This window comes from Schistocerca nitens, chromosome 11, assembly GCF_023898315.1.
Source record: "Schistocerca nitens isolate TAMUIC-IGC-003100 chromosome 11, iqSchNite1.1, whole genome shotgun sequence".
Classification (NCBI taxonomy): Eukaryota; Metazoa; Arthropoda; class Insecta; order Orthoptera; family Acrididae; genus Schistocerca; species Schistocerca nitens.
In genome coordinates this window covers 180,626,979-180,644,905 of record NC_064624.1, presented here as the reverse complement: position 1 = coordinate 180,644,905, position 17,927 = coordinate 180,626,979, and the positions used below count along the sequence as shown (strand labels likewise).

The following is a 17,927-nucleotide window of genomic DNA, read 5'->3' as shown; positions in this document are numbered from 1 at the left end:
TTCGCTGAGTTCTGAAACAACAATGAGAATGTTAGCACGAATGGACTCTGCTCGTCATTGTGAGAACTGGACAGTTTTGCAGATAACTAACTGGCATGAACTAATGTACTCTGCATTTATTATCTCGCGTTAACTGAATAAGCTGCTTCGAACGTTAAAAGTAAATTTTGCAGTGGATGGTTCAAATGGCTCTGAGCGCTATGGGACTCAACATCTTAGGTCATAAGTCCCCTAGAACTTAGAACTACTTAAACCTAACTAACCTAAGGACATCACACACACACCCATGCCCGAGGCAGGATTCGAACCTGCGACTGTAGCGGCCACGCGGTTCCGGACTGCAGCGCCAGAACCGCTAGACCACCGCGGCCTGCTTTGCAGTGGAGACTTGAAAACTAATTGTGATGTATGGCATTGTTTTCGCCATTACTGTAAATTGGCGATCGTGATTACTGGAACTGCAAGCACTGTATCACTATCAGAGGGTGGAATTGAATACCATACTGTTTTAAAACTGTATGGATCATTAGGAACAGAAACATCCGTGCGAACATTAACATCGTCACATGCGAAATTTGATCTATATAATGACGATTACATCTGACAAAAGGAGGATAATGTTATTGCGTGGTGGGGCCTGTACCAATTACGGGGATGTATCCATGACAGTTTTACGCTGCTATTACCAACGAGCTGCCTGCCGCTAACATTGCATTACATTAATACTTCTTCCATAGATCGAATACATTTCATAATGACATGGAAAGTGGCGTCTGCAAAAAGATAAGCTGAAACGCCACTCACTTCCCTATATGAAGACTAAAAACAATTTTAAACAGTTCCAAATGCAATTTCTTTTTAAGAAATAGGAACATGTTCTGTAGTAGGCTGTAATGTGATTTTTATTTAGTCGTACGATTAGCTACTTTCGACTATTTGTGATTGCCAAAAACACCTGTAAAACCAACATGGAAAAGGCTGCTAATGTAGAAATAAAACTTTATGCGCTTCACAATAGGATAAAACATTACCGCACTAATTTCGTACAACCACATGCTGTCAGTTACCATGTGGTTGTAAGAAATTTGTGCACAATGGTTTTATCTTAATGTGAGGTGTACAGTGTTATATATACATCGCGATGTATGCAGCCAATGTAGTGCTCTTCCATGTTGGTTTTACAGGTGCTTGACAATGAAAAGTAGTCGAAATTAGCTAATCGCACGATTGTTTAAAATCACATTACAGCCTACTACGGACCATGTTTACGTTTACTAAACATCTGGAGGCTGTGGATCCCCACAAATACAAAATGTAAATTTCTTTTTGCTTTGTAGCAAACTTTTCTCAGTACCTCCTTTACTTAAATAAAAGTCATTTTTGTAGCAAGCTTTAACAACCTGCGTTGGTACTGTTAATTTCACCATAAACAGTAGTTATTGCTATTTGCTACTTTTCAAAATTGTGGACAATGTTTTCTCATGCATTTTTACGTGTTTTGTTACGGTATGTGCCAGGAGTTGCAATGTCGGCCATTAAATTCCAGGCGCCGTACAGCCATAGAAAAGTCGTTCGCTGGCTGCTGGTGCAAGGAACGCTACCGGCGAGAAGTTTGATTTTGACAGCCGCTGCTACTACGTGTAAACTGCGTTTACATTCAATAAGACGTCATGTACGGCGTTCTCATTGCCAAATGCGAGTTTATTAAGCTCTTTCAATTATAACTGAACAAAGTTATAGCGATTTCCTTAATTATTCACGAATTTATTTGTGGGAGATTTCGTGTTACATGTTCTTTTGATGTTTGTTGACAAACTCTGACGTGCTGACTTTCGTTAAGTTTGGGAAGTAAAAGGGGTTTCTTTTGAGTTTATACAATCGAAATTCACGCAGTGTAGATATCTGAGAATCGTTATCTTCACAGTTTGCAATCATATTCTGAAACTAATTAACTTGTTTGTTACAGTACTACGTGACTCAAATGATGCATATTATCCTATGTTACAGTGGTGTCATGGAGTATTACACGTATTATTATTTTCACTTAGATAACTGACGAAATAGAATGAGAATTTACTTAGAGGAAGTTTTACATGATCAAATATTCAACACAGAACTGGACATGCTTATTTACATACAGATTGACTTGATAATCATTGTAGTTTATTGCTTCTATTACTATGTACATATATTATACTTATTGCGGTAGTAACTTCACATTATTTTAGTCATGCATAAATGAAACCTCGGGGAAGATCAGTTTGGATTCCGTACAAATACTGGAACACGTGAGGCAATACTGACCTTACGACTTATCTTAGAAGAAAGATTAAGAAAAGGCAAACCTACGTTTCTAGCATTTGTAGACTTAGAGAAAGCTTTTGACAACGTTAACTGGAATACTCTCTTTCAAATTCTGAAGGGGGCAGGGGTAAAATACAGGGAGCGAAAGGCTATTTACAATTTGTACAGAAACCAGATGGCAGTTATAAGAGTCGAGGGACATGAAAGGGAAGCAGTGTTTGGGAAGGGAGTGAGACAGGGTTGTAGCCTCTCCCCGATGTTATTCAATCTGTATATTGAGCAAGCAGTGAAGGAAACAAAAGAAAAATTCGGAGAAGGTATTAATATCGATGGAGAAGAAGTAAAAACTTTGAGGTTTGCCGATGACATTGTAATTCTGTCAGAGACACCAAAGGACTTGGAAGAGCAGCTGAACGGGGTGGACAGTGTCTCGAAAGGAGGGGATAAGATAAACATCAACAAAAGCAAAAAGACAATAATGGAACGTGGTCGAATTAAGTCGGGTGATGCTGAGGGAATTAGATTAGGAAATGAGACGCTTAAAGTAGTAAATGAGTTTTGCTATTTGGGGAGCAAAATAACTGATGATGGTCGAAGTAGAGAGGATATAAAATGTAGACTGGCAATAGCAAGGAAAGCGTTTCTGAAGAAGAGAAATTTGTTAACATCGAGTATAGATTTAAGTGTCAGGAAGTCATTTCTGAAAGTATTTGTATAGAGTGTAGCCATGTATGGAAGTGAAACATGGACGGTAAATAGTTTGGACAAGAAGAGAATAGAAGCTTTCGAAATGTGGTGCTCCAGAAGAATGCTGAAGATTAGATGGGTAGATCACATAACTAATGAGGAGGTATTGAATAGGATTGGGGAGAAGTTTGTGGCACAACTTGACTAGAAGAAGGGATCTGTTGGTAGGACATGTTCTGAGGCATCGAGGGATCACCAATTTAGTATTGGAGGGCAGTGTCGAGGGTAGAAATCGTAGAGGGAGACCAAGAGATGAATACACTAAGCAGATACAGAAGGATGTAGGTTGCAGTAGGTACTGGGAGATGAAGAAGCTTGCACAGGATAGAATAGCATGGAGAGCTGCATCAAACCAGTCTCAGGACTGAAGACCACAACAACAACAACAACAAATGAAACTGACAACAAATGGCAGGCCATACATCCCGAGGTTGTGAGGAAGTGGCTGGGGTAGGTGGAATGAGATGGTGATGATCCGGTGTACTTACTTTTGAGCCCGACGTAAGAAATCCATGTTCAGTGCTTCTTATAAGACTGATATATTAAGAGGAAGTCATTACTGAATACAGAAAACAACAAATACAACATGTTACCTGTCTTGAAACATTTGTAAAAGCCATACCTCAAATACTTGAAAATGGCATACAAGGCTGAAACCTGGGCTGTACTTAAACAAACAATAAGACCGTCAGATGGCAGTGTGTTACTTCAGAAAATAATCTGTTTCGCTACCTGCCTGTTCACAGTGAACACAATTTTCTTAGCCCTAAGTTTTTTTTAGAGAGAATGTTATTTCAGAGGAAGGTGAATAAAAAGTATATTTCTAAACACGAAGTCCCCTATTACGTGATAATACAAAACGAGCTGCCCTTTTTTGCACCCTTTCGATGTCCTCCGTCAATCCCACCTGCTAAGGATCCCACACCGCGCAGCAATATTCTAACAGAGGACGAACGAGTGTAGTGTAAGCTGTCTCTTTAGTGGACTTGTTGCATCTTCCAAGTGTCCTGCCAATGAAACGCAACCCTTTGGCTCGCCTTCCCCATAATATTTTCTATGTGGTCTTTCCAACTGAAGTTGTTCGTAATTTTAACATCCAGGTACTTAGTTGAATTGACAGCCTCGAGAATTGTACTATTTATCGAGTAATCGAATTCCAACGGATTTCTTTTGGAACTCGTGTGGATCACCTCACACTTTTCGTTATTTGGCGTCAACTGCCACCTGCCACACCATACAGCAATCTTTTCTAAATCGCTTTGCAACTGATACTGGTCTTCGGATGACCTTACTAGACGGTAAATTACAGCATCATCTGCGAACAACCTAAGAGAACTGCTCAGATTGTCACCCAGGTCATTTATATAGATCAGGAACAGCAGAGGTCCCAGGACGCTTCCCTGGGGAACACCTGAAATCAGTTCAGTTTTACTCGACGATTTGCCGTCTATTACTACGAACTGCGACCTCCCTCACAGGAAGTCACGAATCCAGTCGCACAACTGAGACGATACCCCATAGGCCCGCAGCTCGGTTAGAAGTCGCTTGTGAGGAACGGTGTCAAAAGCTTCCTTTCGCACGCCACCCGGCGTTTGGGCATTGTGATTCAGACACTATTAAGAAAAGTCTGTTCACAAACATGGACGAAAAAGTGAACTGAAAGCTACTTATTGGCACCCAATAAGAAGTAAAGCAATATTGCAACCGCACTATGGAGCATACAGTTCAAGTGCTTCGAATCGATATTTGATTTACGAAAAGCGGGCAGTTGTATCACGGCAGATAATCTGTGACGCGGGGAACTCCCTACGGCCGGGGCTGTTGATTCGCTCGCCTGCACAGCTTCAGTCGTATTCTGGTGGTGGTAGAAGCAGCCTGCTACCGCAGTCAGAACGGTATCAAGAAACATTTTAGCAGTTGTCTCGGTAAGTACGCCATACTGTTCGTACTAATTTTGTGCAGAACTTGTAACAAACCTACCACAACAAAGGTCAAAAATTAATTATGATTGTAGTGCTGCTCACGCTGCTAAATACTGCATTTTCGGGCAACAACAAAGTTATATTATATGGCAGGTGTCATTTGAGCACAGTTAAGAAAGTCATTTCATGAAATAATGGATAAACTAGGCGCTCGTGTTTTTGTGTTTCCCACGGTGGTCTCGTCGTGAATTCGTGGCTCTATCGTCGAAAACCTAGGTAGTGATGATTCCAAGCTCGGATGCAAAGAGACCTAGGTTTTATTCTGCGATATTCAAAAGTTTTGTAGATGCGCTTCACAAACCATTCTTGAAGATTACACTTTTGCAGGACAATGGTGATGTAAAAAAGTAATCAGCACTCCGAATTTAAGTTACACTCCTATTTTTATTACTTCTGCTGCAATATCACGTAACACACAAAACATCACTTCACAATACAAAACATACTTGAAAATATCTTCCTCACTGTTAAAGTTCACATTTTATAAACTGACTACAATTTGCGGTTTTGCAACAAGACGACCAAGACTTGCCTCCCTAAAAACCGCTTACGCGCCCAAAATCAGAGTACGTCAAAGATCATAGTGACAAAAGAAAGAATACACATAAGAATAATATCATTGCAACATAAACATATCGATGTATCAAAGTACCTCTACATTAATGGAATCAAATCTGAATTTTGCCTCAGAAACATGTTAACTGCTTTACAGAAACACAGTAGAATATTGCTGGTATCGAGAGGTTGAGGTGAGGTGCCGTAATGGTTACGTAATTGAAGTACCGTTACAAACTCTACACATCGTCACTACAGCTAGATAAAAGCCCCCTCCACCCCACACTCCAGTCTCCCCTTGGCATTCCGGCATCCAGCTTCACGCTTCCCAGTCGCACATGCACGTGCTGTGACATCTCCTCCCCTTCAGGCCATCCTCACGGTCTTTTCCCGTCTCACCTGTTTGGCGGCAGTCCAGTACAACAGGACTTCCTCGCCCCACCTATTCTCCCAGCTACAATCCCCCTGCCCACTTCATTTCCAGTACGGTCATAACAGCGTGTCCCACTACACTCTCTTCCCTGACCCATTTCTGTGTTCCCCAGAGTCTCCAAGTAATAACTTTAGTGAATATATTATAGATTATGTGAGCAAAAGTATCCAGGCACTCCAAGTAACGCGAAACTGGCAACTACATCTCACGAAATTACAATCAAATTAACACCCTTAGCTGCTTACAGGCGTTGACATCAACGGGGACAGATGAAAATTGTAAGTAGGCTGTTTAGGTTTTTATATTGGTAACGCCAAGTAGCGCTCTGTATGAAAATCACTAGCTGTGCTGTGTGCAGTCTGTGGCTGGTTTGCATTGTTGTAATATTCGCTATTGTACTGTTGGGCAGTTGGATAAGAACAGCGCGTAGCGTTGCGCAGTTGGAGGTGAGCCGCCAGCAGTGGTGGATGTGGGGAGAGAGACGGCGGAGTTTTGAGAGCGGACGATCTGGACGTGTGTCCATCAGAGACAGTACATTTGTAAGACCGGATGTCATAAACTGCTATATATATTATGACTTTTGAACACTATTAAGGTAAATACATTGTTTGTTCTCTATCAAAATCTTTCATTTGCTAACTATGCCTATCGGTAGTTAGTGCCTTCAATAGTTAGAACCTTTTATTTAGCTGGCAGTAGTGGCGCTCGCTGTATTGCAGTAGTTCGTGTAACGAAGATTTTTGTGAGTTAAGTGATTTGTGAAAGGTATAGGTTATTATTAGTCAGGGCCATTCTTTTGTCGGGATTTTTGAAAGTCAGATTGCGTTGCGCTAAAAAAAATATTGTTTGTCAGTTTAGTGTTGATTAGAATGGGTAAAGAGGGAAATGTCTGAGTACGTTCAGTTCTGCTCAGCTGTTTGAAAATCAAATAACCTAAGAGATTTATCAGCACAGTAATTCAATAATTTTTCTAAGGGGACGTTTCAAAATGTGTGCCCCGACCGGGACTCGAACCCGGGATCTCCTGCTTACATAGACGCTCTATCCATTGTTCTATTTTATTCCTTGAATTTGTTCGTGGCGGACATCCGATGACATGCGTTCAGGTTCTTCGTTGATCCGTTCACTCAGTTTTTTTTATTACAGAGGGTGGCTAAACCCTCTGACCGAACACGCAGATCTACCGTGGCGGCGGCTAATACTAAGCACCAAACAAGGTTTGATCTCGGAACCTTTCGCTTAGCAGCCAAACACCTTAACCATTACGCTAATGTAGCTCGTCATCTGAGCCACCGAGCACACAGAGGATAGCGCGACTGCAAGGATTTATCTCTGGCACGCCTCCCGCGAAACCCACATTCTCAACGTATTGTCCTGCACTACATTCGTAATTTCATTCTAACGAGCTGCTTTGTTACTGATGGTATCTGTTCTTTCGCACATGTCCGAAAGAACAGATACCATCTTAGTATATATATATATATATATATATATATATATATATATATATATATATATATATATATATAGTTAAGGCTCACCGGACACTTGACCATCTTCTTCTTCTTCTGTGCGAATGCACCAACAGTGACCGAACTCTTCCGGGAATCGGCAATGCGCCGCGAGTAATGAGTATAATGGGCGGGGGCACTGTGAATATAGTGTGGGACAATAAGTCGGGAATGTGGGTCTCACGGGAGGCCTGTCAGAGATAAGACCCTGCAGTGGCACTATCCTATGTGTCCTCGGTGGCTCAGATGGATAGAGCGTCTGTCAGGTAAGCAGGAGATCCCGGGTTCGAGTCCCGGTCGGGGCACACATTTTCATCTGTCCCCGTTGACGTATGTCAACGCCTGTAGGCAGCTCAGAGTATTCATTTCATTGTAATTTCATTCTAACGAGCTGCATTGTCACCGATGGTATCTGTTCTTTCGGACTCTAAGACTTCATCTTAGTGTGTATATATATATATACATCTCACGAGTCGCAGACCGCTACTAGAGCTTTTTATAAAATATCGACATATCGACACATTCCAGAAGAATATCAATATAAAATGTCTTCAGCGTATCACACAATATATCGATACCAAAGCGGCTATATCGAGTGCAGATATTGGAATACTCTCTTTCAAATTCTGAAGGTGGCAGGGGTAAAATACAGGGAGCGAAAGGCTATTTACAATTTGTACAGAAACCAGATGGCAGTTATAAGAGTCGAGGGGCATGAAAGGGAAGCAGTGGTTGGGAAAGGAGTGAGACAGGGTTGTAGCCTCTCCCCAATGTTATTCAATCTGTATATTGAGCAAGCAGTAAAGGAAACAAAAGAAAAATTCGGAGTAGGTATTAAAATTCATGGAGAAGAAGTAAAAACTTTGAGGTTCGCCGATGATATTGTAATTCTGTCAGAGACAGCAAAGGACTTGGAAGAGCAGTTGAACGGAATGGACAGTGTCTTGAAAGGAGGATATAAGATGAACATCAACAAAAGCAAAACGAGGATAATGGAATGTAGTCAAATTAAGTCGGGTGATGCTGAGGGAATTAGATTAGGAAATGAGACACTTAAAGTAGTAAAGGAGTTTTGCTATTTGGGGAGTAAAATAACTGATGATTGGTCGAAGTAGAGAGGATATAAAATGTAGACTGGCAATGGCAAGGAAATCGTTTCTGAAGAAGAGAAATTTGTTAACATCGAGTATAGATTTAAGTGTCAGGAAGTCGTTTCTGAAAGTATTTGTATGGAGTGTAGCCATGTATGGAAGTGAAACATGGACGATAAATAGTTTGGACAAGAAGAGAATAGAAGCTTTCGAAATGTGGTGCTACAGAAGAATGCTGAAGATAAGGTGGGTAGATCACGTAACTAATGAGGAGGTATTGAATAGGATTGGGGAGAAGAGAAGTTTGTGGCACAACTTGACTAGAAGAAGGGATCGGTTGGTAGGACATGTTTTGAGGCATCAAGGGATCACAAATTTAGCATTGGAGGGCAGCGTCGAGGGTAAAAATCGTAGAGGGAGACCAAGAGATCAATACACTAGGGAGATTCAGAAGGATGTAGGTTGCAGTAGGTACTGGGAGATGAAGAAGCTTGCACAGGATAGAGTAGCATGGAGAGCTGCATCAAACCAGTCTCAGGACTGAAGACCACAACAACAACAACAATGAAATTGTACTCTTGAAATAGTAGAATAACACGATTTTACTTTCACTATGTGAAGGAGTCTTATTACTTTTTCAACTTTCACCATGCCCAGTCTTTCTCTGTGAGTGTGCGAAGCAAGTTCAGGTGGTTCAAATGGCTCTGAGCACATCTAAGGTCATCAGTCCCCTAGAACTTACAACTACTTAAACCTAACTAACCTAAGGACAGCACACACATCCATGCCCGAGGCAGGATTCGAACCTGCGACCGTAGCGGTCACGCGGTTCCAGACTGTAGCGCCTAGAACCGCTCGGCCACCCCGGCCGGCGCAAGTCCAGTTGCACGGGGGGGGGATGTGAATGGAGTAACAAGATTTTCGATATGGAGAAACAGCACCCCAGTTGCATAAGCACTTTTTAACGCAACTAGTATGCTATTTCCTCACGTCGGCATTCTTCAGAAACGGTTACTGAAAAAGATAACCATAATCTAAGTGACGAGTTGGGTTTTTGCGGTGAGCGGAGACGTGGGATGGGTTATGCTGACGTAACCGGCGCTCGGCGCTGCCAACAGAAACTGCAACGCTTTAACTTCACCACACAATTTTGACACGACAGCTGCTATGTCGCTGGCGTTTGCACAATTGAGAAAATAGGTAAGTAGACACAGTATTCCAGACAAATCCGTTTGTGACGAAACCGAACGACCGACCCATTGGACACTTTCTATTGGTCCACTTACATACACTGTTACCATTACTGACAAAGTGGTTATGCGAAGCGTGAACGTGCATCGTTTTTCTTTCCCTAAGGGCGATAAGCAGGCAGCTAGCATGTTGATGTACAGAATATATAATAATAATATTAAATATGTTGTTGTTGTGGAGGTCTTCAGTCCAGAGACTGGTTTCATGCAGCTCTCCATGCTACTCTATCCTGTGCAAGCTTCTTCATCTCCCAGTACCTACTGCAACCTACATCCTTCTGAATCTGCTTAGTGTATGCATCTCTTGGTCTCCCTCTACGATTTTTACCCTCCACACTGCCCTCCAATACTAAATTGGTGATCCCTCGATGCCTCAGAACATGTCCTACCAACAGATCCCTTCTTCTAGTCAAGTTGTGCCACAAACTTCTCTTCTCCCCAATTCTATTCAATACCTCCTCATTAGTTATGTGATCTACCCATCTAATCTTCAGCATTCTTCTATAGCACCACATTTAGAAAGCTTCTATTCTCTTCCTGTCCAAACTATGTATCGTCCATGTTTCACTTCCATACATGGCTACACTCCACACAAATACTTTCAGAAACGACTTCCTGATACTTAAATCTATACTCGATGTTAACAAATTTCTCTCCTTCAGAAACGCTTTCTTCGCCATTTCCAGTCTACATTTTATATCCTCTCTACTTCGACCATCATCAGTTATTTTGCTCCCCAAATAGCAAAACTCATTTACTACTTTAAGCGTCTCATTTCCTAATCTAATTCCCTCAGCATCACCCGACTTAATTCGACCACGTTCCATTATTGTCTTTTTGCTTTTGTTGATGTTTATCTTATCCCCTCCTTTCGAGACACTGTCCACCCCGTTCAGCTGCTCTTCCAAGTCCTTTGGTGTCTCTGACAGAATTACAATGTCATCGGCAAACCTCAAAGTTTTTATTTCTTCTCCATCGATTTCAATACCTACTCCAAACTTTTCTTGTTTCCTTCACTGCTTGCTCAATATACTGATTGAATAACATCGGGGAGAGGCTACAACCCTGTCTCACTCCCTTCCCAACCACTGCTTCCCTTTCATGCCCCTCGACTCTTATAACTGCCATCTGGTTTCTGTACAAATTGTAAATAGCCTTTCGCTCCCTGTATTTTACCCCTGCCACCTCCAGAATTTGAAAGAGATTATTCCAGTCAACATTGTCAAAAGCTTTCTCTAAGTCTACAAATGCTAGAAACGTAGGTTTGCCTTTCCTTAATCTATTTTCTAAGATAAGTCGCAGCGTCAGTATTGCCTCACGTTTTCCAAAATTTCTACGGAATCCAAACTGATATTTTTCGAGGTCGGCTTCTACCAGTTTTTCGAAAGTACTAATTCTGATTCTTGTACATTAGACGGTAGATCATTCACATATATGCTAAACAGTAGTGGATCTAAGATTGAGCCTTGGGGAAGTCCATACGCGATTTCTCCCCAGTCAGAATTATGTCCCTGGATTCTGTTGGTTGAATTACTACGAAGTACTACTTTCTGTATTCTTTTGGTTAGATATGACATGGTCCATTGGTTGGCTATACCATCAATCCCATAAAACTTCAATTAATCAAGGCTTGTACTACGGTTCACACAACCAAATGCCTTGGATGGTCCACAGAAAATACCTATCGGTGCTATTTTGTTATTTAAGGCTTGTAATATCTGGTGTAAAATGTAAATGGCATTCTCAGTAGAGCAACCCTTCTGAAACCCAAACTGTAATTTGCTGAGGATACAATTGTTGCCAAGGTGAGATACTGTTCTAGAATACACCACCTTCTCAAAAATTTTAGTAAATGATGTCAGCTGTGAAATAGGTCGGTAGTTATCAACTTTCTTGAAGAGGGGTTTAACAACAGCATATTTTAGTCTCTCTGGAAAAATGCGTTGAGTTGGTGGTCCATTTCATATTTTGGACAATACGAGACTTTCTATATGGGAACAAATCTCTATTGGAAACATCATCAAAACCAGAAGAGCTTCCATTCTTGAGAGAATGTATGACACTCTTAATTTCAGAAGTAGAAGTTAGTGGTACATTCATATGATGTAATTTTATGAGAGTAACTTCTTCAACATACTTCTGTGATCTTAGTCTTAAACTTTTGGTGCCTATGCTTTCTTATGCGTACACACATTACGTAATTCCTGTACATTTGAGGGTAGGGACATTTTAATAACAGGACAAGTAATTTTGTATACGCATTGTTGGCTAGTAACAGGGACTTTTATTAAATGAAACAAGTTTACTATTACCAGTCACTGTTCATTTATCTCCACAACGCGTTTCGAAGGTTTGAAGCTCCATCATCAGGTGGATTTACTTTTGTTACTATGACACGTGTGTGTGTGTGTGTGTGTGTGTGTGTGTGTGTGTGTTGTGTTGCGCACTAGACAATGCCGTAAGTTCCTCCAAAAGATCGTAATACAACACACACATCATCCACCTGATGCTGGAGGTTTAAACCTTCGAAACGCGTCGTAAAGACAAATAAACAGTGACTAGTAACAGTAAACTTGTTTTTATTTACTGTCAATAAAAGTCACAGTAGAGCCTAACATAAAATGTTCGCATTTAAAGAGACTAATGTACGGTCGCAAATAGACTGGATTGTGGTGTTTCTCTAATAGCAGCAAATCCTACATTTTTTAGTGTTCCAGCGTTTTTGCTATAGACTGTCCTAAGTATGGAACTGAACACTACTTCCCGCAGACAGTGCAAGGGGCAGCAGATTGAGCACACAGGAGGGGGGTGGGGCAATGAATTCCGGTTTAAAACTTTCTTTGAATGTGGGGACAGATATAAGACGCCACTGAGTGGAAAGGTGCGTGTTTTTGTGTTACTGGGTGTTATGAGCAAGAAGGTATTTTTGTGTCTGTAATTACAGGAAAACTACAAATTCTGAATTAATGTGTGTATGTACTGACGTCAGTAAATACACTCCTGGAAATGGAAAAAAGAACACATTGACACCGGTGTGTCAGACCCACCATACTTGCTCCGGACACTGCGAGAGGGCTTTACAAGCAATGATCACACGCACGGCACAGCGGACACACCAGGAACCGCGGTGTTGGCCGTCGAATGGCGCTAGCTGCGCAGCATTTGTGCACCGCCGCCGTCAGTGTCAGCCAGTTTGCCGTGGCATACGGAGCTCCATCGCAGTCTTTAACACTGGTAGCATGCCGCGACAGCGTGGACGTGAACCGTATGTGCAGTTGACGGACTTTGAGCGAGGGCGTATAGTGGGCATGCGGGAGGCCGGGTGGACGTACCGCCGAATTGCTCAACACGTGGGGCGTGAGGTCTCCACAGTACATCGATGTTGTCGCCAGTGGTCGGCGGAAGGTGCACGTGCCCGTCGACCTGGGACCGGACCGCAGCGACGCACGGATGCACGCCAAGACCGTAGGATCCTACGCAGTGCCGTAGGGGACCGCACCGCCACTTCCCAGCAAATGAGGGACACTGTTGCTCCTGGGGTATCGGCGAGGACCATTCGCAACCGTCTCCATGAAGCTGGGCTACGGTCCCGCACACCGTTAGGCCGTCTTCCGCTCACGCCCCAACATCGTGCAGCCCGCCTCCAGTGGTGTCGCGACAGGCGTGAATGGAGGGACGAATGGAGACGTGTCGTCTTCGGCGATGAGAGTCGCTTCTGCCTTGGTGCCAATGATGGTCGTATGCGTGTTTGGCGCCGTGCAGGTGAGCGCCACAATCAGGACTGCATACGACCGAGGCACACAGGGCCAACACCCGGCATCACGGTGTGGGGAGCGATCTCCTACACTGGCCGTACACCACTGGTGATCGTCGAGGGGACACTGAATAGTGCACGGTACATCCAAACCGTCATCGAACCCATCGTTCTACCATTCCTAGACCGGCAAGGGAACTTGCTGTTCCAACAGGACAATGCACGTCCGCATGTATCCCGTGCCACCCAACGTGCTCTAGAAGGTGTAAGTCAACTACCCTGGCCAGCAAGATCTCCGGATCTGTCCCCCATTGAGCATGTTTGGGACTGGATGAAGCGTCGTCTCACGCGGTCTGCACGTCCAGCACGAACGCTGGTCCAACTGAGGCGCCAGGTGGAAATGGCATGGCAAGCCGTTCCACAGGACTACATCCAGCATCTCTACGATCGTCTCCATGGGAGAATAGCAGCCTGCATTGCTGCGAAAGGTGGATATACACTGTACTAGTGCCGACATTGTGCATGCTCTGTTGCCTGTGTCTATGTACCTGTGGTTCTGTCAGTGTGATCATGTGATGTATCTGACCCCAGGAATGTGTCAATAAAGTTTCCCCTTCCTGGGACAGTGAATTCACGGTGTTCTTATTTCAATTTCCAGGAGTGTATGTCTGAAAGAACTGTTCGATTTGTCGCCGATCTCCTTTGTGAAATGAATGTTTTTATGTCAGCTGTTTAAGTTGTGGAAAAAATGGGTTGAGCTGTGTTGCAGTGCCTGTCCACATAGTATATCACATACACAGCTGCACCAATATTTAATGTCTGCAGTCAAACGTTGCTTGACGAAGAAATTTTGTTCAAAATTGTCCATGAATATTTCCGCCATTGACATCTTCAACTTTTGTAGTCCTGTCTTCCTCAGTTGCGTGTAATATTACGGTATATTTATAATTTTTACCTATGGACCGTCTGACAGCAACTGAATAAAACACAATTTTAGTGACACACGCGTTTCGCCTTTATTTTCTGCAAGGCATCATCAGTGGCAGGTTGCGTGGACAACTGAAAAAACATTGCATTAAAACAAGCGTTCAGTGCATAGTGCTGTGGAATGTGGAAAAAACCGCAAATTGGCGTTCATAAGAAGAAGAACAAAACCAAAAATGCAACAGGGGCGTCATATGTAACAAATTGTCCACGCAACCTGCCACTGATGATGCCTTGCAGAAAATAAAGGCGAAACGCGTATGGCACTAAAATTGTGTTTTATTCAGTTGCTGTCAGACGGTCCATAAGTAAAAATTATCAATATACCGTAATATTTCCGCCATTACTGCACTGAGGGTGCCCTATAGCTAGCTAAATGTTTACACACAGTGCCCTTCAGCTGGAAATAGTTTTCTACAAAGCATGTCGGTGGATGACGTTTCTGGGCAGGGGTTCTTATCCTCAATTGGTTCCTCAAGCCACCCTGTACAAGCCCTCGATGTCTGTCTTCACACTGTATAGTGTTCTGATAGTAGCCCCTCACCCCCTATTCTTTAAATAATCGAAGTCGCATGTATAAAACAGTTTCAATAGTCTGATTACCTTACTAACGGGCGAATGTGTTAAGTATGTGACGTTACACATGGAAGCGAGAAAAAGTTTGAAAAAGATTTGAAATTATGCTTAAAGTTTGTTGGAAGTCGCTAATTGCTGTCATTCTCAAAAAATGGTTCAAATGGCTCTGAGCACTATGGGACTCAACTGCTGAGGTCATAAGTCCCCTAGAACTTAGAACTACTTAAACCTAACTAACCTAAGGACAACACACACATCCATGCCCGAGGCAGGATTCGAACCTGCGACCGTAGCGGTCGCGCGGTTCCAGACTGTAACGCCAGAACCGCTCGGCCACCAGCGGCCGGCTGTCATTCTCAAACACTGCTTGAATATAGTGTGGGCATCTGTTATTATAGGTTATCTGTCTTGAGTTGATTGCAATCTCATTAGAAAGAATTACACCAGACGCGTTTCGCTTTTATTTACAAAGCATCTTCTGTGGTTACTGGTGTTTCTTTACATAATCTTTTCCTTCCCCTCTTGCTGCCAGTGGTTGGTGTCGACACACTTCATTTCACATCTGCACTTGACAGTTTTTTGGCGTTCTGCGTTATTTCTTGTGCTCCACTATTTACAGTTGACTTTCTTAACTGTTTTTCATTCTTCACTGCCACAGTGAAGAATGGATAACCCCTGGACAGCATTAGATAGGCAATCTGGAAGAGGGGCCATGCACTGGATTGGCCGTTTGGTAATTTAGATCTGGTGTGGCAAAAAACAGTAACGCAGCATTCACAGGCATTATCCCGCGTGCCCTTCCGTTCCCTGTAAACGCTTGTTCACAGCTACAAGCGAATTCTAGTTAACACAGGCGAATCGTCTGCGAATGCCCCGTTCGCTTGTGTTCGCTTCAGTTTGCTCCGGTGTAAACCACGCTTGATGCGCTCAACAAACGACGCGCCGAGCCAAACTGAGAAACAAATTAGCGGCTAACGTCGAGCGGCAGTTGTTGGCACAATTTTTTTTCAACTGTCCCGGCAAAGATAATCGCCGTCGAAGACAAACCGTTCCGCCTATGCGGCTTATCTCTGCAGGAGCTCGATAGCGATTTCGTGTTGCAGCTTCCACTTACCTGTGTACTTTGCTTCTGTCTCTCTCGCTCTCACTGCGATCTTTGGCGGAACAGCAGACAGTCGAAGACAGCGCGGAGAGTCAAACGGGGCAGCGAAAGTGTGTTCACACAGTCAAATGGGGCAGGGAGCACGCGGCTGGTGACCACTGGGGACGGCACGCAGGAAGATGTAAGCACACACAGTCTCACACACACGCGCTTGCTTGCTCGCACACTTGATACGGGCGTGCGACGGACAGACACGCGATCGCAGACTGTGGAAAGCGCGAGCGTAGCCGACTTTATCACGGGGATTAGCGCGCCGCGGACGCTATCTCTGCCTGCCCCCACTATGCCAACCTTGACGACACGATCGCGCGGCGCGACTCGACTTAACACATTCCTCCAAGCGCCGGGAGCAGAATAGATCGACACACAGACAAGTGCACACACCTGTCGACGGCCGAAGCAGACAAATACCGCCCTGGCAGCGGCTCGACACGCGACGCCATTCAAAACGCGAACACAAGGAAGGAAGGAAAAAGAACTGTTATCAGCGCGCCGCACTACGTACAGCGTATCAGGCTGCGTACAGAGTGATAAGGCTCGGCGAACGGCAACGGGGTGTGGCTATTTGTGACACGAGAACACGCGTTCCTTGAGTCCTGGACTGATAAAAAAAAGAATTCGCTGGAAACTCGTTATGAGAAACACACTGAGAAGAGTTATAAAAAAGCTGGAAGCTTCGAATAAAGCAACAGACGGAATTGTAAATGACGTATTTTGAGGGACGACTGACAGGTTTTCTGTCGGCCGGAGTGGTCGAGCGGTTCTAGGCGCTACAGTCTGGATCTGCGCGGCCGCTACGGTCGCAGGTTCGAATCCTGCCTCGGGCAAGGATATGTGTGATCTCTTTAGGTTAGTTAGGTTTAAGTAGTTCTAAGTTCTAGGGGACTGATGACCTCAGAAGTTGAGTCCCATAGTGCTCAGAGCCATTTGAACTACACTCCTGGAAATGGAAAAAAGAACACATTGACACCGGTGTGTCAGACCCACCATACTTGCTCCGGACACTGCGAGAGGGCTGTACAAGCAATGATCACACGCACGGCACAGCGGACACACCAGGAACCGCGGTGTTGGCCGTCGAATGGCGCTAGCTGCGCAGCATTTGTGCACCGCCGCCGTCAGTGTCAGCCAGTTTGCCGTGGCATACGGAGCTCCATCGCAGTCTTTAACACTGGTAGCATGCCGCGACAGGGTGGACGTGAACCGTATGTGCAGTTGACGGACTTTGAGCGAGGGCGTATAGTGGGCATGCGGGAGGCCGGGTGGACGTACCGCCGAATTGCTCAACACGTGGGGCGTGAGGTCTCCACAGTACATCGATGTTGTCGCCAGTGGTCGGCGGAAGGTGCACGTGCCCGTCGACCTGGGACCCGACCGCAGCGACGCACGGATGCACGCCGAGACCGTAGGATCCTACGCAGTGCCGTAGGGGACCGCACCGCCACTTCCCAGCAAATTAGGGACACTGTTGCTCCTGGGGTATCGGCGAGGACCATTCGCAACCGTCTCCATGAAGCTGGGCTACGGTCCCGCACACCGTTAGGCCGTCTTCCGCTCACGCCCCAACATCGTGCAGCC

At 44.2% G+C, this 17,927-nt stretch overlaps 1 protein-coding gene and 1 non-coding gene across 2 annotated transcripts in view; one reads left to right on the top strand and one right to left on the bottom strand.

Annotated features, from left to right (window-relative positions):
• Positions 1–17,927, bottom strand: part of LOC126212758 (serine/arginine repetitive matrix protein 2-like) — a 629,880-nt gene that overhangs the window by 438,850 nt on the left and 173,103 nt on the right. The window lies entirely within an intron of this gene.
• Positions 7,764–7,837, top strand: Trnat-ggu (transfer RNA threonine (anticodon GGU)). Its single transcript has one exon. It is a non-coding gene; the product is annotated as a tRNA-Thr (tRNA).